An 18,598-nucleotide genomic window follows, 5' to 3' on the forward strand; every position below is an offset into this window, starting at 1 on the left:
GGTTTCTGAAGGATTTTGGAGCGACTGACATCTATTCCCATTTCTGTGGCTGTGTCCATTAATCTCTCATGGAGCAATCTAGCGTTCCGGGTAAGATTTTTACTGATGAACAGTAACTCTTCTTCGCTGAAGGAGTTTAGCCGGTCTAATCCTACATTTCCAGCCATCATTTCTTCTATTTCTATTCTTAGTTTATAGATCTCTAATGGTTTGGGTTGGGGAGTGGTCTCTTTCTCCAACTCTTTGGTCCATCTGTCTAATTCTTCTGGGGATACTACGGTGGCACTCTTAACCCCAGACGTACTTTCAATCAGAATCTCTTTTATCCTACTCTGACTTCTTGCCCCAGGCATGCTAGTTCTAGGTTCCCTAATGGGCATATCCATCAGGACCACTGATTCGCACTCACTTTCTTGATCATCATCTATGAGTACTTCTTTTCTCGGGGGTGGGATGCTAGGAGTTGGCATTATTGGGGAGATAACAGGAGGACAAGGACTAGCCAGGTTATCCCTATAAAGAGGAATAGCGGGTCCAATGGTTACTGGGATAGTCAGGGAATCTGGATGGGGATGTATCTGGGCTATGGTCCGGACTAAATCATCTCGCTGTCTAGCCAGGGTTTCCTTCTCTTGTTCTCGCAAAGACTTTTCTGCGGAATTGTCATGCAATACTTGGGGTACCAAAGGAGGGTAAATACTTGGGGCAGTCGGAGTAACCAATCGAGGTGGGTCTTCTCCAAATGGGCGGTAATTTGGGACCGTGGATTTAGGTCTGCAAAACCCATCCCCTTCACTGGTTTTACTATCCGTACCCGTTCCATCTGTCTCGCTATCCCTCCGACATCTGGGATATTTGGCAAACGGGTTTGGTGAACTTAAAGGCTCTGACTCTGCTACATAGGGAGGTGGGTTTTTCATCAACAAATCTTCTAGGTGCTCGTCTTCTGAGTCCCCTACGGGCATTAAGTGATGGGTTTTTTCTTTACTTTTTCCCTTCCCTTGTTCTAATACCCCCATCATTGGAAACAAACCATCCACCATCATGCTTTGTCTCCAATGTTTCATTTTCTGCTCTTTGGTTTCTCTATGGACCCTCGGATACCATTTGCTCACTCCCTTGTCCATCCGGGGTCTATCTCTCTCCAAAGCCTCAATTTCCCATTCTTCTAGGGCCTCGTATTGGGTTAATCTGGGTCTGGGATGTAGTTCATTCATGCGGGTCCTCAAGTTAAACAGGATTCTGCCATTAAACGTACCATCAATAGGAAATGCTAGGACTCCGTCATCTGCAGTATACTTTGCCCAATTCTCTAGCCATACACAGGTATGATACCCCTTTTCAAACATCATGAAGGAAGCAGGAGTATTCGGTGGAGGAATGATCACACCCTCCCTCGTTCTAATGGGCTTGTCTGTTTAAAAAAAATTCTTTACCTTGTCGGCAAATGACATTTTTCTTTTTATTTCATACATCATGTGCGGTCTACCTCGTATAATATGTTCCTTATAGAAGCCTGAGTTTTGTGGATTAGGTAAAAACTCAGGATACCACATATGCCTTTCCAGGCTCGCTTCTATCTCGGCCTTATTAATTTTGTTTACCTTTGTACTTCCAATGCTAGCGCGACCTTTATTTTGTAGAAACCAATCAACACTGCGAATACAAAAATCCTTGTCCAATGGGTGCGCGGCATTTCGCGAGACCAGGTCTCACGCTCCGGCACTCACCCCTCCCTTACAAATTCAGCTTCACTACACACCCGCTGTCTTGACCAATACCAGCGCGGCACGGAGTGACGTCAGAGCAGTCTTCCGACCGACTCCCTCCTTCACAAGGTAACAGAAACTTTTAACTTTTCCTAAAGTGCGAGTGCAAATCTTAGTTAACAACACACAACGTTTGCCACTGTGTCTGAGTGTTCTAAATAGATAGAAAAATTTTCTTTTACTACAAGTAAACCACTTCTGTCTACTTTTCATTCACTCCGGATAGACTTCTTTGCCTAACCTCTCACACAAGCAATATAGAACCTGTTATTCTTCTGACTCATCCACTTCTTTCCGGGATATATGCTGAGCCAGGATTTCACCAGCGAACTATTTTACTTACCAGTCAAGCCTCGGAGACCCTATTACTCCTCCCACATGTGACCCTTACTAGGTGATATCACAAGGGAAGTTTTATACAACAGACTCGTAGCTATCAATTATACAGATGCAAAAAGATCCTATTTAGTGCTTCCAGGTATTCCTAACCCTGCACTAATGACTCTAGACAAGTGACCTTTCCAGCTAACCGGATTCTACTCACCGTTAGCTATATACTTCCCCGGGGATTCGGACTACACTGAACGCTTACAAACAGTTCTTTGTTAATACGACATATAACACTTATAGCAGCAATGCAGAAATCATATACATTTACATTTAAAAAACCTTAAAACATTGCAAAATATTTGAACCAATACAGTAGAAAATCAGCAGCACATTTTATTTTCACGGTTTGTTTATCAACTATCCTGTCTACCTATCTTAACTAGTCCTAACCATAGCTCTGCTACCAGAAAATTACTGATAGAGCGCGCAGGTCACCCGGGTCAGAGTTTACCAATTTTCCACGCACTGAGCCCAGGCGTGCATGCCAATGACAATGTTTCTGCGTGAACCGGGTGAAATCCTTAGCACGCTACTATGAGTAATTCAGGGGGGTGACTTCACACCACTGCTGATCATGTACCTGACTTACCACAGGCACATTACTCCTGATGGATCAGGAGCTAGCAGGGAAATAGGGGACAGGGTTCCTAGGAAAAATTACACTTTATAAACCAAAATACATTTATCCACACTATATACTGTGAAATGACCACAGACACCTGATGAGTTTTAAAAGGTTTATCAAAAGATTTCAGAATGAATATGCCAAGATGATAAGCCAAATACACAATAACACATAAAGTGTTAAAATGAATGCCACAATGTAACTATGGATTAGGGCAAGTACCATTAGAACAATTGAGAACACTGAAAGGTAATGGGCTATTCACCGCAAACTTAAACTAGGGCAAGGGACATGAAACAGGACCTAATATGAGTACTTAACTAGGCTAGTTGTTCTATTCTTACTGAATTTCACTGCAATCATGCTAAGGGAAAGGGGAAAAATGGAACATACTACTATAATATGACAATTTAATAATGTCCTACAGGTAGGGAAAAAGTGGAACAGTTCTAATCAAACAATTGCATATAAGTTGCTTTAAACGGCAATAGGGCAATATCACAGGCAAGAGTGCTTTATTAAGAAAAGAAGAAAGAGAGATAGAAAGACGTAAACCCACAGATTTATAATTACCTAATTAGGAATGAGGACTAACCCTGGCCACTGGTCAGTTTGGAAAGACGGGGACAAGGACCCTCAAGGAATGGAATACCAGAATGCGAGCAGGTACAGCTCACGGACAGTCAGGACAGGATACCCCTCAGGTTTGGTTCAGGGCTGGGCTCACCAAGGTACGACCAACACCCACAGCTTCGGATGCAACGCCTGCGTTACCCCTCTCTGCAAGTAATCCGCCAGTAACCCCGATTGGGTTTTCGAATTTTCCCCAGCAAAGTGCTTCGCCAGCACTTAGGACTATTTTCCACCCCTAGGGGCTTGTGGAAAAATATGGACAGAGTGCTCCGCAGCACTCTAGATTGAGCACCTATAGAGTTCGTAGGGTCAGTGACAGGTCTGCTACTCGGACAAGTCGGACAATTTTCCTAAGCTACACTAGGCCAATTATACGGTTTGGGGACCCTTAGACCACCCACTAATGTTGCAAGAGACAGTTTCCCACATTATGATTGGTCAGGAGAGGTGACTTGGTCATTGTCACCTCCTAGAATTCAGTGTTCCCATCATTACTATTAAATTTTGCACACCCGCCCCTTGGGTTCACGTTCCCAGGCATAGGAATACAGAAGACAATACAAGTGCATAGCATATAGCAACAGTGTTGCTTCGGTCAAGGTAGAATTCAGTCTCCTGGAGAGGGTTCCCAGGCGCATCGGGCTTCAGGAGCCAGCTGGCTTGTTTTAGCTTCTGCGCAGTGAGGTTTCTCCCAGGTCACATGACAGGTTTCAGAGGAGCTTCATCATGGCGTAGCTCATGTTTGCCCCAGCCCCCAGAGACGCGGTACATGAAAAGTAAGCGAGAACAAATTAGAATCATACATAAAAATGATCACACTGTATACCGCGATAGATTTTAACACACCCCTTATTTTATAACATCTATAGTATTAAAGTTTAGTGCGAAAAGACAGATGGGCGAAAGCAGCGGTAGCAAGCAGAGAGCGTGGTGAGAGACAAGCGGCCATATTTGCATCAGTGCGCATGAGCAATACAATCCCTCCAAAATGCGAGTGCGTCACATCACATGGGTATGACCGACGCATGCGCAGACTGGATTTCTGCAAAGCAGCCATTTCCTTAGTGCAAGCATTGTGAGGATGAAAAGACACACAGGCAAGCCTCTCAGGGACACCCGCGTGTTGGGGAAAATGCTAAATAAACGAAGGATAGTTGGATTAATATGATTATACGTTAGGTGAGGTTCATGAGTGAGAGCAAGTCGCTTTACGTGCGAATCCTTGCTCCATCAGGCGGAGGTAAAACCCCTTCTCAAGAAACCCACAGCCGACCCAACGGACCTGAAAAACTACCAGCCCATCTCTTTCCTCCCCTTCGCGGCCAAAGTCACAGAGCGAATCAGCTGACCACCTTCATCGAAGAGAACTCCATCCTAAAAGCCTCCCAGTCTGGATTCCGCAGAAACCACAACACCAAGACCTCTCTCCTCGCTGCCACTGATGACATCTGCATGCTTCTCAAAAAGGGACACACCACGCCCCTCATCCTTCTAGACCTTTCTGCAACCTTCAACACCACTTCTCATCATACTCTTGCAGCCAGACTTCACGACGCAGGGTTACAAAGAACTGCCTTCGACTGGATCCGATCCTTTCTCTCCGGTAGAACCCAGAGGATCAGACTGCCCCCTCTCTGAATCCACCGTTATCAACTGCAGAGTACCCCAAGGCTCATCACTCAGCCCTACACTCTTCAACATCTACACGGCCACTCTCGCCGCCATTGTCAGTCGGCATGGGCTCAGCATTGTATCCTACATCGACGACACCCAGCTCATCCTCTCACTCACTAAGAGTCCCGAAGACACCAGACTCTGTTTCCAGGAAGGAATGAAGAACGTGGCGACCTGGATGAAGGACAGCTGTCTGAAGCTCAACTCAGAGAAGACCGAGATCATCATCCTCGGAACCTGCAACTCTGCCTGGGACAACACCTGGTGGCCTTCCGCCCTCGGGAACCCTCCCACTTCCACTGACCATGCACGGAACCTCAGCATCATCCTCCAGTCCTCTCTCTCTCCATGAACCGCCAGGTCAATGCCATCAAATCCTTCAAATGAATCCCCCTGACTGCAGAAAGAATGTCACCCATACACTCATAACCAGCAGACTGGACTACCGCAACACCCTATTCGCTGGAATCAACAGAGCTCTATCACACAGACTCCAGGCCATGCCGCTTCCAGACTCGTCTTCAGGACTCCACAACACAAACACATTACCCAACACCTACGAGACCTCCACTGGCTTCCCATAGAGAAGAGGGTCACTTTGAAACTCCTCACCCACACCTACAAATCCCTCAACAACATCGGACCCAAATACCTCAACGAGAGAGTATGCTTCAATTAATATTTGCAACTAGGCATTTATTATTATTACAACACTCCCAAAAACAGAAAGACTAAAAATAAAAATTGCAATTATTTCTAATCAAATATAGATGTTTACCTTAATAGAAGAGAGACCACACAGAGAGAGCTGCTTGTTTCATGCACCACTGAGTACCCCTGGGCATAATGGGTGAAAGCAAGGCAGACTGGGTGCAGGCCTATGGCACAAAGCACACTGCCTGGCTTCAAAATAGCCCCTGGCCTTGACCCCCAGCCACATGGCCAGGCCCTGCTTGTATCAGGCCTCAACATGCCCCCCAAGCACATGGCCAGGCCCCAACAACACCCCAAGAGGAACCTCCGCTCCGCAGACCTCACCCTGGCAGAGGTCCCCCACATCCGCAGAAACCGAACTGGCGGCAGAGCTTTCTCCTACATACCTGGAACGAGCTCCCCATGTACATCAGATGCTCCCCATCCCTGCTCGCGTTCAGGAGGGACTTCAAGACCTGGTTCTTTGACTGACCGGGAACTGCAACCCCTCCCCCGCCGCCTCCATCATAGGGCTCCTCGGTGGTCTGTGGTCAAAGCAGAGGAAGGTGAAAGGGAGGAAGAGGGGCAGAGCTGCCAGATAAAGGGCAAACAGCTGTGGGGGCGGGTCGGAGGTCACTGCAGCTCTTGCAGGAAGAAGCTTTCCGCCCGCCAGGATATATGGCACTGCGGGTGTTGCTTGTGGGCAGGGGTCGCAGGGCAGACACCTAAGGTCAGCAAAGGACTGTGGCAAGGCAACCATGGTGTAAGAATCCAGTCCAATTTATATGGAAAAGAAGATTTATTGTAGAAGAGGAACACAGTACAGCAACTGCTCAGCAGAACAGGTCCAGTACAAAGCCATCCATAGAATGTAGAACATACAAACCATGGTAACAGATTGCAATACAAGGTTTAAGGATAAACTTATAACTATAAGCATTTAAAGGAATACACCATAAAATATGAAAACATAGTATGAAATACAACACATCTTATCCCTAAAAATAAAAATAAAAAAAACAAAATAAAAAAAAATAAAAGAAGAATAAAATTAATTCTTAAATCGAAGTGGTACTTTGACAACTCTGTTAGTTTTAACTCTTGAAGAAATTGTGTCATTTCTTACAGGCACATTAACATTGTCAGAACTAAAGGTGGAAAAATTAGGGCATTTTACAACACGTCTAACATTCCATACTTTACCATCATTAGTTACAATGCTGTTAATGTTAACTTTTACTACCTTTCGAACAGGACCAAATTTTGAAGAACCTTTAATCAAGAATCCAGGTTTACGTATCCTGACTAAATCCCCCACTATGAAATCAGGAGTTCTCACCTTATGCTTAGAATCATGATATTCTTTCATTTTATCTTGGTGGTGTTTGACCCTCAAAGAAGTACTGCGAATATCAACAGGAGTAGAAATATTAAATTCTCTTTTATCCACCAAGGACAAAATTTTGAAACTGGTCCCTTCCCTCTCAATAAGCGAAAAGGACTAAGTTCAGTAACCGAGTGGGGAGTTATTCTGTACAACCATAGTCTCTCTCTAATAACTTTCTTCCACACATTAGGAGTTTTCCTTGCCCATTCCACAGAGTCTTTTAACACACGATTAAACCTCTCCACCTGTCCATTGCCTTGTGGTTCGTAAAGGGGAGTTGTAATATGTTTGATTCCACAAGAACTAAGATAATCTTCCACTTCCTCAGATATTAATTGTACTCCATTATCAGTAATTAATACCTCTGGACTACCTTCTCTGGCAAACACCTCTCTAAGAAATTCTACAATCACTTGTGAAGAAGCACAAGAAACGAACCTGACCTCAGGCCACTTTGAATGGTAGTCTATTAAAACCAAAGCAAAACGGGCATCTTGAGGTAAGCAATTAAAAGGACCAGATATATCAAATGCTAACTTCCTCCAAGGATTCTGCGGCCAGGCAATTGGTATAAGAGGAGCAGGGTAAGTCTTCAACATTTTATCACTATTGACACATATAGAGCAATCACGAACTACTCTGTCAATCATTTTATCCATCGCTGGCCACCAAAAACTAGTCCTCACTAATCTTTTCATAGAGGACATTCCCAAATGACACTCATGAGCAAGTCTGATAATCTCCTCTTGCATATCCTCAGGAGGTACACATTTCCCACTTTTAAAAATCAAGTCATTATCTACCTCTAACTCACTGAGAACTTGATGAAAAGATTTCAACTCTGGAGGTACCATATTCCCATTTGGCCAACCTTTCAAATTATAATCTTTAAGCATGCTCCAATTCTTGTCACGCATGACAGCATTTTCCCAAAATGATTCTGAAATAGCAGCAAATTCATCAGCCACAAAATCTTTCAAAGAGGCAACAAAATCAACATCATCTTCTTCTTTGTCACATCCCACAAGTTTAGAATCGCAAGGCAATCTTGAAAGACAGTCAGCTGTTACATTATTTCTTCCAGGAAAATACTCAACATCAAAACTATACTCTTGCAATCGGGACATCAATCTAGCAATCCGCGCTGTAGCATTCCGACCACCTCCAGGAGAAAGTATGGAAACAAGTGGTTTGTGATCTGTTTTCAAAAGAAAGCGACTACCCCATACAAAAATTCCGGAAGTGTTCTATTCCCCAGACACATCCCAAAAGCTCTTTCTCTATGACAGAATATTTTCTTTCTGTTTCATTTAATGTCCGGGAAGCAAACGCTACACACCACTCATCCTTCCCACACTTTTGCGATAAAACTCCTCCTAAGCCATATTCACTAGCATCCACAGTAACCACACAAACCTTATTGATACAAAAGGGCTTTAAAGTAGGAGCATTGGCAATTTCATGCTTAATAGATTGAAAAGCAGACTCCTGTTTCTCTCCCCAGTAAAACTCTACTTTTTGTCTGGTCAACTCTCTCTGGTTCCATTTTGGTTGCAAAACCCTTAATAAATTTGCTATAATATTCACATAAACCATTAAAAGAGAGAAGCTTTTCCTTATTGTCAGGACATGGTGCTTTAACTATAGCTTCAACAAGACACTTCTTGGGTACAACACCATTACCAGAAAGAGTATGTCCTAAATACTCCACAGACTCACAGAACATCTTGCATTTATTATCTTTCAGAGTGAGTTCATGTGTCTCCAACCTTTTGCAAACCTCTTCTATATGTTCTTTATGAGATACGTTATCAGGAGAAAACACAAGGATATCATCTTGAAAACATCTCACATACTTGTACAAATCTTTGAAAATATGATGCATGGTGCGTTGGAAAACTGATGCCGCGGGGGCCAGCCCAAAAGGCATTCTTTTATACTGAAAAAGACCTTCAGGAGTAAGAAAAGCAGTTAATTGTTTGGATTCATCAGCTAGCACAATTTGATGATATGCTGAACGCAAATCAAATGTAGAAAAAACTTTTGCTCCCTCTAACATACATACTACCTCGTTTATATTAGGTAGAGGATGGCAATCTACTATAATATTTGAATTGAGAGCCCTCAAATCCACACATAACCTGAGACTTTGATCGGATTTTCGAGTTAAAACGATGGGAGAAACCCATTCGGAAGATTCAATTTCTTCAATTATGTCATCTTCAATCAAATTTTTTAACAATGCTTTAAGATCTTCTCTAACATTGATAGGTACATTCCTCAACTTCTGTGTAACTGGAACAGATCCTTGTTTTAGTCTAATCAAATGTTGAAAATTGTGCAATTTTCCTAAATTTTTGGAAAAAACTTTAGGAAACAATTTAGTGATCTCATTAATCCATTCACCAGTATTAAGAACAGTCTTGACAGACCGATTTTCATTCATATCATTTTCAACAATGACAATGGGATCAAGCTTTCTGGAATTGAGAGTTATATTAAAACTCCACTGATCTCTCCATCCAAGAACATTCACCCTCTTTGCAGCAACATATAATTTGACAAACCTTACTTGACCCCTAAAATGCATGTCTACTCCCAAATACCCTTCCATCGGAATGATAGACTCATCAAAAGTCTTGGCAATAATATCAGATTCCTTAAGATCTTTCAAAGTAACAATCCCTTCAAACATTTGAATAAAATACTGTTTAGTAATGATTGTCCAAGGTGACCCTGAATCAACCATCAATTTAAGATCAACTCCTAAAACTTGTACAATGCATTCAGGTTGTTTGAGATGAAACAAATGTTGTTCATTAGAATCAATAATAGAAACAACTATTCCTCTCTCACAACTATTCCCATTATCCTTGTTAGCATTGTCATATTCTTCCTTTTCACTGCTAATAAAAGAGACTCTACTCTTAGTATTATTTCCTGTAGCTGCATTATTTCCTGTAGTAGTTTTGCATACACTACTGAAATGTCCTTGCCTACCACATTTATAACACTCTTTTCTAATGGCAGGCCACTTAGGAAAAGAAGCAGCATGGTTGGTACTACCACATCTGAAACAATGAAAATATTTGTCATTCCTTTTGAATGTGCGTTGAAAAGTATTACTATTCCGTTGTGTGTTGCTGGAAGAAGAAGCAGTAGTAGACAGATCTGATTTAACAGCACAGACTTCACTAGTATTATCTTTGTCTTTTTTTATCCAAAGATTTCATCCACTTATCAGATTGTTCCATGGCTTTTGCCATAACAATCACATCTTTCAAATCTGGATCACCCATAATCCATAGCTTTTCTTGAGTCTTCTTACTTTTAGTGTGAACAATAATCTGATCTCTGATCATCTCGTCAGATATAGGACCAAAGTTACAGTTAGTGGACAAATAACGTAAGGCTGTCAAAAAATCATCAAAAGTTTCAGATTCATCTTGAGCTCTTGTGTAAAATTTATAACGATTCAAAGCAACACTAAACGTTGGTTTAAATCTGGCCTCAAGACGAGTCATTGCATCATCAAACACATTTCTGTCTCCTCCTCCATCATGTAGTGGAAGAGTTCTGAAAACAACTTGACCTTCAGAACCCAATGAATGTAATAAAATGTTTTTCTTCCTTTCTTGTGAAAATCTATCTCCATCTGTGGCTTTCAAGAAAGTTAAGAATTCCTCTTTCAAGCGATTCCATGGAATAGGGGGTTCTCCTTTATTTTGTAAGAATTTAGGGGGAGGGTCAAATTGCATGGTTGATAATAGTGTTTAAAACTGAATTGTGTGAAGAGAAAACATCAAACTCAAAAAGAAAAGAAAATATACTAAACAATTGTCAAGAAAATAAAGATTGCTAAACAAAATCAAACCTGTGGTCGAAATATGTATAGAAAACTATCTCTTCGTATAATTTAATGAAAAATATCCTCCTTCGCGTTAAAAGTATGAGATCAGGAGGTTGCTATGATACAGGATCAACAAAGATGGCGTAGACGTGTGCGTGATGACGTCAAGCGCATAACATGCAACCATAGAGTCTCAATCAATGCGTGCAGTTGGGGAATGACGCGTAGTCTGAGACTCGTAGAATAATGCAGTCATCTTGGGGATGTCGTGCGGTATGACGCGTAGCCAGCTCGGGAATGGAGAGCGAGCAAGCGAGCGAGCACAACAAAGCTGACAATGCCGTTGGTGCAAAACAGCACGTTCAAAAGTAAGCAAGTCCGATAGTTCAATCCAAATGACGAAAGTTGGCAAAATTGTTCAAAATATAGCGCAAATGAAACACGAAGGTATTTCTCACAGGCAGGCAAAAGCAATTTAGCGAAGAAACTGAAAAAATGCAGCATCCACGAAAAGTTGAAATAGAGTTGAAATATAAATAAAATTATTGACAAATCCAGGAAATCCTTAGAATAATAACAAAAAGTTGAAGTAGATGGATAAAAATCTTCTTACATGAATGTCCAGAATATCCAAAACGAGTGAAAAATGAAGTAAATGCAGCGCAGGTTCAAATCCTCTGGTCGCTCCTGTGTTCCATAAAAATTGTAGCAAAAGAGTGAAATCGTCGCCAATTTTGTAAGAATCCAGTCCAATTTATATGGAAAAGAAGATTTATTGTAGAAGAGGAACACAGTACAGTAACTGCTCAGCAGAACAGGTCCAGTACAAAGCCATCCATAGAATATAGAACATACAAACCATGGTAACAGATTGCAATACAAGGTTTAAGGATAAACTTATAACTATAAGCATTTAAAGGAATACACCATAAAATATGAAAACATAGTATGAAATACAACACATGGGTACAGGCCGGAAGTGATGTCACCATCCGGTGCTGATGCTGTCTCTGCCACTGCTGACCTGGAAGAGAAAACTCTTCCCCTTTCATGCAATGTGCTCGGTAGAGTTCATCCCGAGGAGCGCCCTCTGCTGGCCACTAACAGAACCTCTATTCCCAGTCTCCAGGAGTGAACACATTTCACACAACAAACATTTTGTGGCAGGGAAGACCTGGGTTTTTACATGCCACAGATATGGATGTTTTTAAGACACACACAGTCCACATACAGGGTGCCACTCTCTGTTGCTGCTGTAGAAAAGTATTTACAACTTCACTTCACATGAGCATCTTCAAACCACTGATGCAGAGGACTAAAGGGTATTTACAGGAAGCTGTCAACTGGAAGTGAGACTTTGTATTTCATTAAATATATGAGAAATAGTGGTGCAATTAAACTTGGGAGCTTATTTTTTTTTTCAAACACATTATCGGGTTTTTCAAATGCACAGCACAGGTATACAGCAACATAAATAGAGAAAAATACCATGAAGTTTTATTCACTAGATCAAATTCAGTTTGGCATAAGGCATGCTTTAATGGAGAAATTAAAAGAACAGTCTAGAGGATTCATTACGGCAGTGCCAACCCGTAAGTGTATTGTTTTGGTTGTGTTTGCTGGCTCTGCCTATAGTCCCGTGCACACTTTTCATTGATGACTAGACATGTGGCAGTCTGTATTCTACCACACACAGCACATTTGAACACCTCATAATTCCATGCCACACAACTCAACTATAAACAATTTAACCCTACAACATTCCATACCAATAATTACAATCCTAAAAATTAAAAGACACATATTTCCACTTCACACCATACCACATAATTCAACATGACATAATAACATTCCACACAACTTAATACCACTCCAAACGACATAATTGCACTCCACACAACACAATTCTACTACACATAATTCAATTTCAACCTACATAATTATACTTCACACAACATATTTACACTCCTCTCCAAAACACATAATTACCCTCCTCAAAATACAACTCTGCAACATGCTGCATAATTCCACTCCGCACAATTATACACCACACCATGCCACATAATTCCACATGTCACACAATTCCACAATTCATGCCTACACAATTCATCACACAACATAATTACACTCCACATAATACCACTCAGTACCACATAATTTACCTCCACATACTCCACATGCTCTACTCCATATTGCATAAATACACCCCACATAAATCCAGTCTATGCCACGTAACAACATTCCACATAACTACACTTCACCCCATTTCTATTAAATATCTTTATTGTATTTTATCCACACAGACATTAAACAATACATTGATCTTGTTTTGAAAAAGAAAACCACTGTCAGTTGCAAACTTGCAGAGGTACTTGTATGACTCCTTAGGAGACAGTGTAGCAAAAGCAAATTACACCATATGCATTATTTTAGTGAAATGAAAGTCAGCGTCATGTGCCTACATTTGCGTCTTGTTGCCCCTAGTCACTAACACTGTTTTCACGTATTATTCATGCGATCGACAGCTGTGATACTGCTTATCTCTTATATTTAACTGGGGGACAATTCGACTCTTCAGGTGCTATAAAGCGATCCTTTACGAATATTTATGTGACAATATACTGATGGCAACTCTCAATCCGACAGACATATTTCTTTATAAAAATCATGAACTGATTAAAACAACAAATAAATTATAAATGCCTAAATAAACAAACAAACAAAGGGGAACATGTTACTAATGAAAAGGGGGTGATAAGACTGCCATCTAATAGTGACTGTGGTTGGATTGTAGTGCGCATATAGCTATGAGTGCGCGTAGCTCAATGATTTACTTAATGTGCTGCCAGAGAGGTGAGTGCAAAAATGATTGCAGTAGCTTTACCTGGACACTGTACGAACTGACAGTAAAGGAGACATGTTAGAATGAGTATGCTGGCCTAGGCTGTCAGATGTTGCACGTAGTCAGCTATCAGGTGGCAGCTGCTTCATCACCACTGGCCACTTGCGGGGATATGCCTTCCTCTTCGCCATATCGATGCACGAGGGTACGTAGGATGGCACCCCAGGACTGTGCAATACGATACTTACGCAGTCCTGCAGTTTCTTCTTTATGCTATGTGGTGCTTTCAGCTTGCACCCACACCGCTATAGATTTATCCCAACTAGTTATCGCTGGAGGATCTTTATGCTTCCATCTTTTACTGATGAGGTGCTTTGCTGCTATTAGGCCCAAATTTTTAAATCTAGTGACAACCTTGTTCCGTTTCGTTCGTGCATAGAGTCCCAGTACGCAGGCCTCCCAAGTGTACGCTAGGAAGGACTCAGTGCATCTCTCAAGCGTCTCAACGACCGCACACCAATATGTTTGGAGCTGGGTGCAGGACCATAGCATGTGTAAAAGACTGGCGTCTGCGAGTAGGCATCTAGGGCAGGCGAAGGGGGCAGTATTAAAGTACCAATTTATTTTGTCTGGGGAAAGGTATGCTCTGTGTATTTTATATGTTTGAATCAATTTAAATTTAGAGCTTCCGGGTATGTGAGTGGAGCCTTCCAGGATTCTGTCCCATTCCACATCCGTCCACGGCTGCCCCCTATCTACTGCCCATCACACACGGAGCGCAGTTGCTGGTTTCAATGTGTGCATGAAGAGGGCCTCCGCTAACCAATGCACTATATGGGAGTCCTCTCCCATGACATGGAGATATTGTAGGAGTAAATGTGTGGGTAATTCCTCTGCAATGTCTCCCCATGCAGCCGTTAAAGATCTGATTATTGCATTGTACAGAAGGAATTGTTCCACAGGAACACCATTGTCATTCCTTTGAGTTTCGAACGTGAGCAGCGTTCCTTCTGTATATAGGTCCCCCATTGTTTCCAGTCCCGCCTTCTTGCCAACATATAAAGGCCGAATCTGGCACTCTGTCCCAGCCTCTGGGCGTCCCCATCAGTAGTAACGATGGAGCATAGGGAGTCGTATCTTGGGTGAGGGACAATCTTCTGCGATAACATCTGTGCGCAAGTTCAATGTACATTTGAGGAGGACAGGGGAGTGATGCCACAGGGTGAAACAAATGTCAGACTTGTGGCTGAGACCACTGAGGAAGCGTTGTCGCAGTATCTTCTAAGTTTTTATCGCTTAACCATTTTGTCACCCACTGCAATTGAGATGCTAGATAATATAACTCCATATTTAGAACTGCCAGTCCGCCTCTGCTAGTAGGGGCGTATAGCTTCCGAAGTGCCACTCTAGGCGTCCCTTTATTCCAAATCAAATCCCGCATCTGGCTTTCCAGGTTCTGAAGTATCTTCACTGGGACATATATTGGAAGGTTTGAGAAATAATATAGCAGTCTCAGCAGGATTATAATTTTTGTTAAAGTAACGCTACCCATTACACTTAATGGCAAAGTCTTCCGAAATTGCATCTGTGCTTTGACCGCAGAACTGGCTCTTATAAGATTTCCCTCCAGTATATCAGCTGGGGATATGGACACGTACATGCCTAGGTATCAAAACGTGGTTGAGTACCAGGGCAGATCGGTCACATTGATAGATATGGTGGTCACATTCAAGTTTTCGTTGAATGCATATACTCCTGACTTGGTCCAATTTACTCGAAGCTCGGACATTTTTTCAAATTGCTGGAAGATGGCTGCTATCACGGGGGGGAACATTATACAAGTCTCGCACATATAATAACAGATCATCTGCATATAAAGAGACTGTGTGTAGGCCATCTTCCATCGGTATTCCCCAATCTATGCAGTTGGCTCGGAGTAGCACAGCTAGGGGCTCCATTGCAAGGGAAAAGAGCAGCGGCAACAGAGGACATCCCTGCCTTCTCCCACGTCTGACCCTTATTGAATTGGAAATTAGCTTCCCTGGGCGGAGTTGAATGGTGGGGCGCTGCGAAAACAACTGGATCTTCTGCATATATTGATCACCCACATCATATTTGCATAAGACCGCTGCAAGGTAGGGCCACTCTAGGGAGTCAAAGGCCTTTTCCAGATCAAGCATCAGACAGCCAGAGCGCGGCCACTTATCTAAGGCACATTTCTGGAGTCTGAAAAGCGGGCAGATATTCAGGAATGTGTTCCTGGTGGGGACAAAGCCATTCTGGTCAGGATGGATCATCGTTCGCACCAAGGGGGCTAGGCGCTTAGCCAGGAGGGATGCGAATATTTTGTAATCAGTGTTTAATAAAGCTAATGAACAATACGAGCCAAGAGATTCTGGATGTCTACAAGGTTTAAGGAGTGAAACCAATGTTGCTTCATTTTGCGTGACTGTTAAGGCTGAGTCTTCAATGGCAGCTTCAAATGTTTTTTTATCAATTATGGTATCAGAACCTGTGAGTTAGCCTTATAAAATTCGGCTGGCAGGCCATCTGGGCCCGGCGATTTGCCGTTAGATAAAGAGAAAATGTTGTCCCTAACTTCCTCTGAAAGTATAGGGTTGTTGAGTTCCACTCTTTGTGCTGGCGTTAGCTGTGGCAACGTCAAGTTAGTGTGGTAGGACTGAATATCATATGATGTAGTCTGGAGCTGGGATTTATATAGCTGGGCATAGTGAGCCGTAAATGCAGCATGTATGTCTCTTTGTGTGTAGACTGTGATGCCCTGGGGAGTACATATGGATGTTTCCTGGCAAAGTCACTGTGTCTTGGCGAATCAACCATGATAGCAATCTGCCAGCCTTGTCCCCTGTTTGATGTGTTGCGCTGAGTGTGCTGCATAATTTAGGCATCACAGCCGCTCTATCAATCTAGCGTGTTCCTCTTGCTTCCTTGTTAAGAGCTCCCTTAGAGCTTTCTGGGGCCTCACGCTGGCCCAGCTCCAGCACCTTCTCCACGGCAATGAGTTCTGTCTCTAATTGCTTACGCATCCCAGCTTGAGCCCCAAAACAGTATGACCATCTTAAAAGCGTCCCATTCTAACTGCAGTGTGGAGGCCGTGCCTGCATTTTCATCGAAGTACTGCGTAATGGTAGTATCTAGTAAATTACGGAACGGTGCCTCAAGTAAGGTGTCTGGTTGTAGCCGTCAGAGGGGGATTGGTGATCTCACATTCTCCCGATGCCAACTCCAGCACGTGTGGATTGTGATCTGAATGTGTCCGCCCCAGATAGTATGCCGTGGATACGCTCGAGAGTAGGTCATCAGTCAACAGGAACAGGTCAAGGCACCATACAGATTATGCGCTCCTGAATAATAAGAATATTGTTTGTCGGAGGGGTTTCTATGGCACCATATATTAGTTAAACGCCATTGCGCCATCCAGTTAGACAGCACCTTCATAGAAACATATGTACTTGTCCCTGTAAGAGGATGAAATGAGCGGTCGAGTGAAACATCTAGAACACTATTACAGTCACCTCCCAGTATCATTGGGATACCATGCCAGGGCACTAAGACACTTGAAGAATTATCAAAGAAAGTCCCCTGATCTGAGTTGAGTGCGTAGAGCGAGGCAATAACTATTTGTCTACCATCGAATATGCCATTGATTATGACATATCTTCCCTCTGCATCTATTAATGAATCTGTTACGTTAAAAGGGACTCCTGGCCTGACCCATATTAGGACCACCAGAGCAAACGCCGAATATCCCGTGGCCTAGATTTGTCCCCTCCAGCGACGTTGCAAAAGTACTACCTCTGTTTTAGGGAGGAGAGTCTCCTGCAGGAGAGCTATTTACACTCGGTGGCGTTTAAGATAAGAGTATATGAGATATCTGCATGATGGGGTATGTATTCCTCTCACATTCTAGATACCAATCTTAATCGAAGCCATGACGTTTAGTTAGTACAATCGTATACGCATCAGGCAAGCCAATGAGGCATACATAATGAGCAGCGATGGTGCATCCCATTCTAACAGTGGTGTAGATAGTAAATTACATTTACGGAACAGTGCATCAAGTAAGGTGTCTGCTTGTAGCCGCCAGAGGGGGATTGGTGGTCACACATGCTCCCATGCCAACTCCAGCACGTGTGGATTGTGATCTGAATGTGTCCGCCCCAGATAGTAAGCCGTGGATGCGCTCGAGAGTAGGTCATCAGTCAACAGGAACCAGTCAAGGTGCACATACGGATCATGCGCTCCTGAATAATATGAATATTGTTTGTCGGAGGGGTTTCTATGGCGCCATATATAAGTTAAACGCCATTGCACTGTCCAGTTAGACAGAGCCTTCATGGCAACATATGTACTTGTACCTGTAAGAGGAGGGAACGAGCGGTCCAGTGAGACATCTAGAACACTATTACAGTCACCTCCCAGCATCATGGGATACCACGCCAGGGCGCTAAGACACTTGAAAGATTATCAAAGAAAGCCCCCTGATCTGAGTTGGGCGCAAAGAGCGAGGCAATAACTATTTGTCTACCATCCAATATGTCATTGATTATGACATATCTCCCCTCTGCATCTATTGATGAATCTGTCACCTTAAAAGGGACTCCTGGCCTGACCCATATTAGGACTCCCCGAGCAAACGCTGAATAGCTCGTGGCATAGATTTGTCCCCTCGAGCGACGTTGCAAAAGTACTATCTCTGTTTTAGGGAGGAGAG

Source organism: Lissotriton helveticus, chromosome 1_1, assembly GCF_964261635.1.
Source record: "Lissotriton helveticus chromosome 1_1, aLisHel1.1, whole genome shotgun sequence".
Taxonomy (NCBI): domain Eukaryota; kingdom Metazoa; phylum Chordata; class Amphibia; order Caudata; family Salamandridae; genus Lissotriton; species Lissotriton helveticus.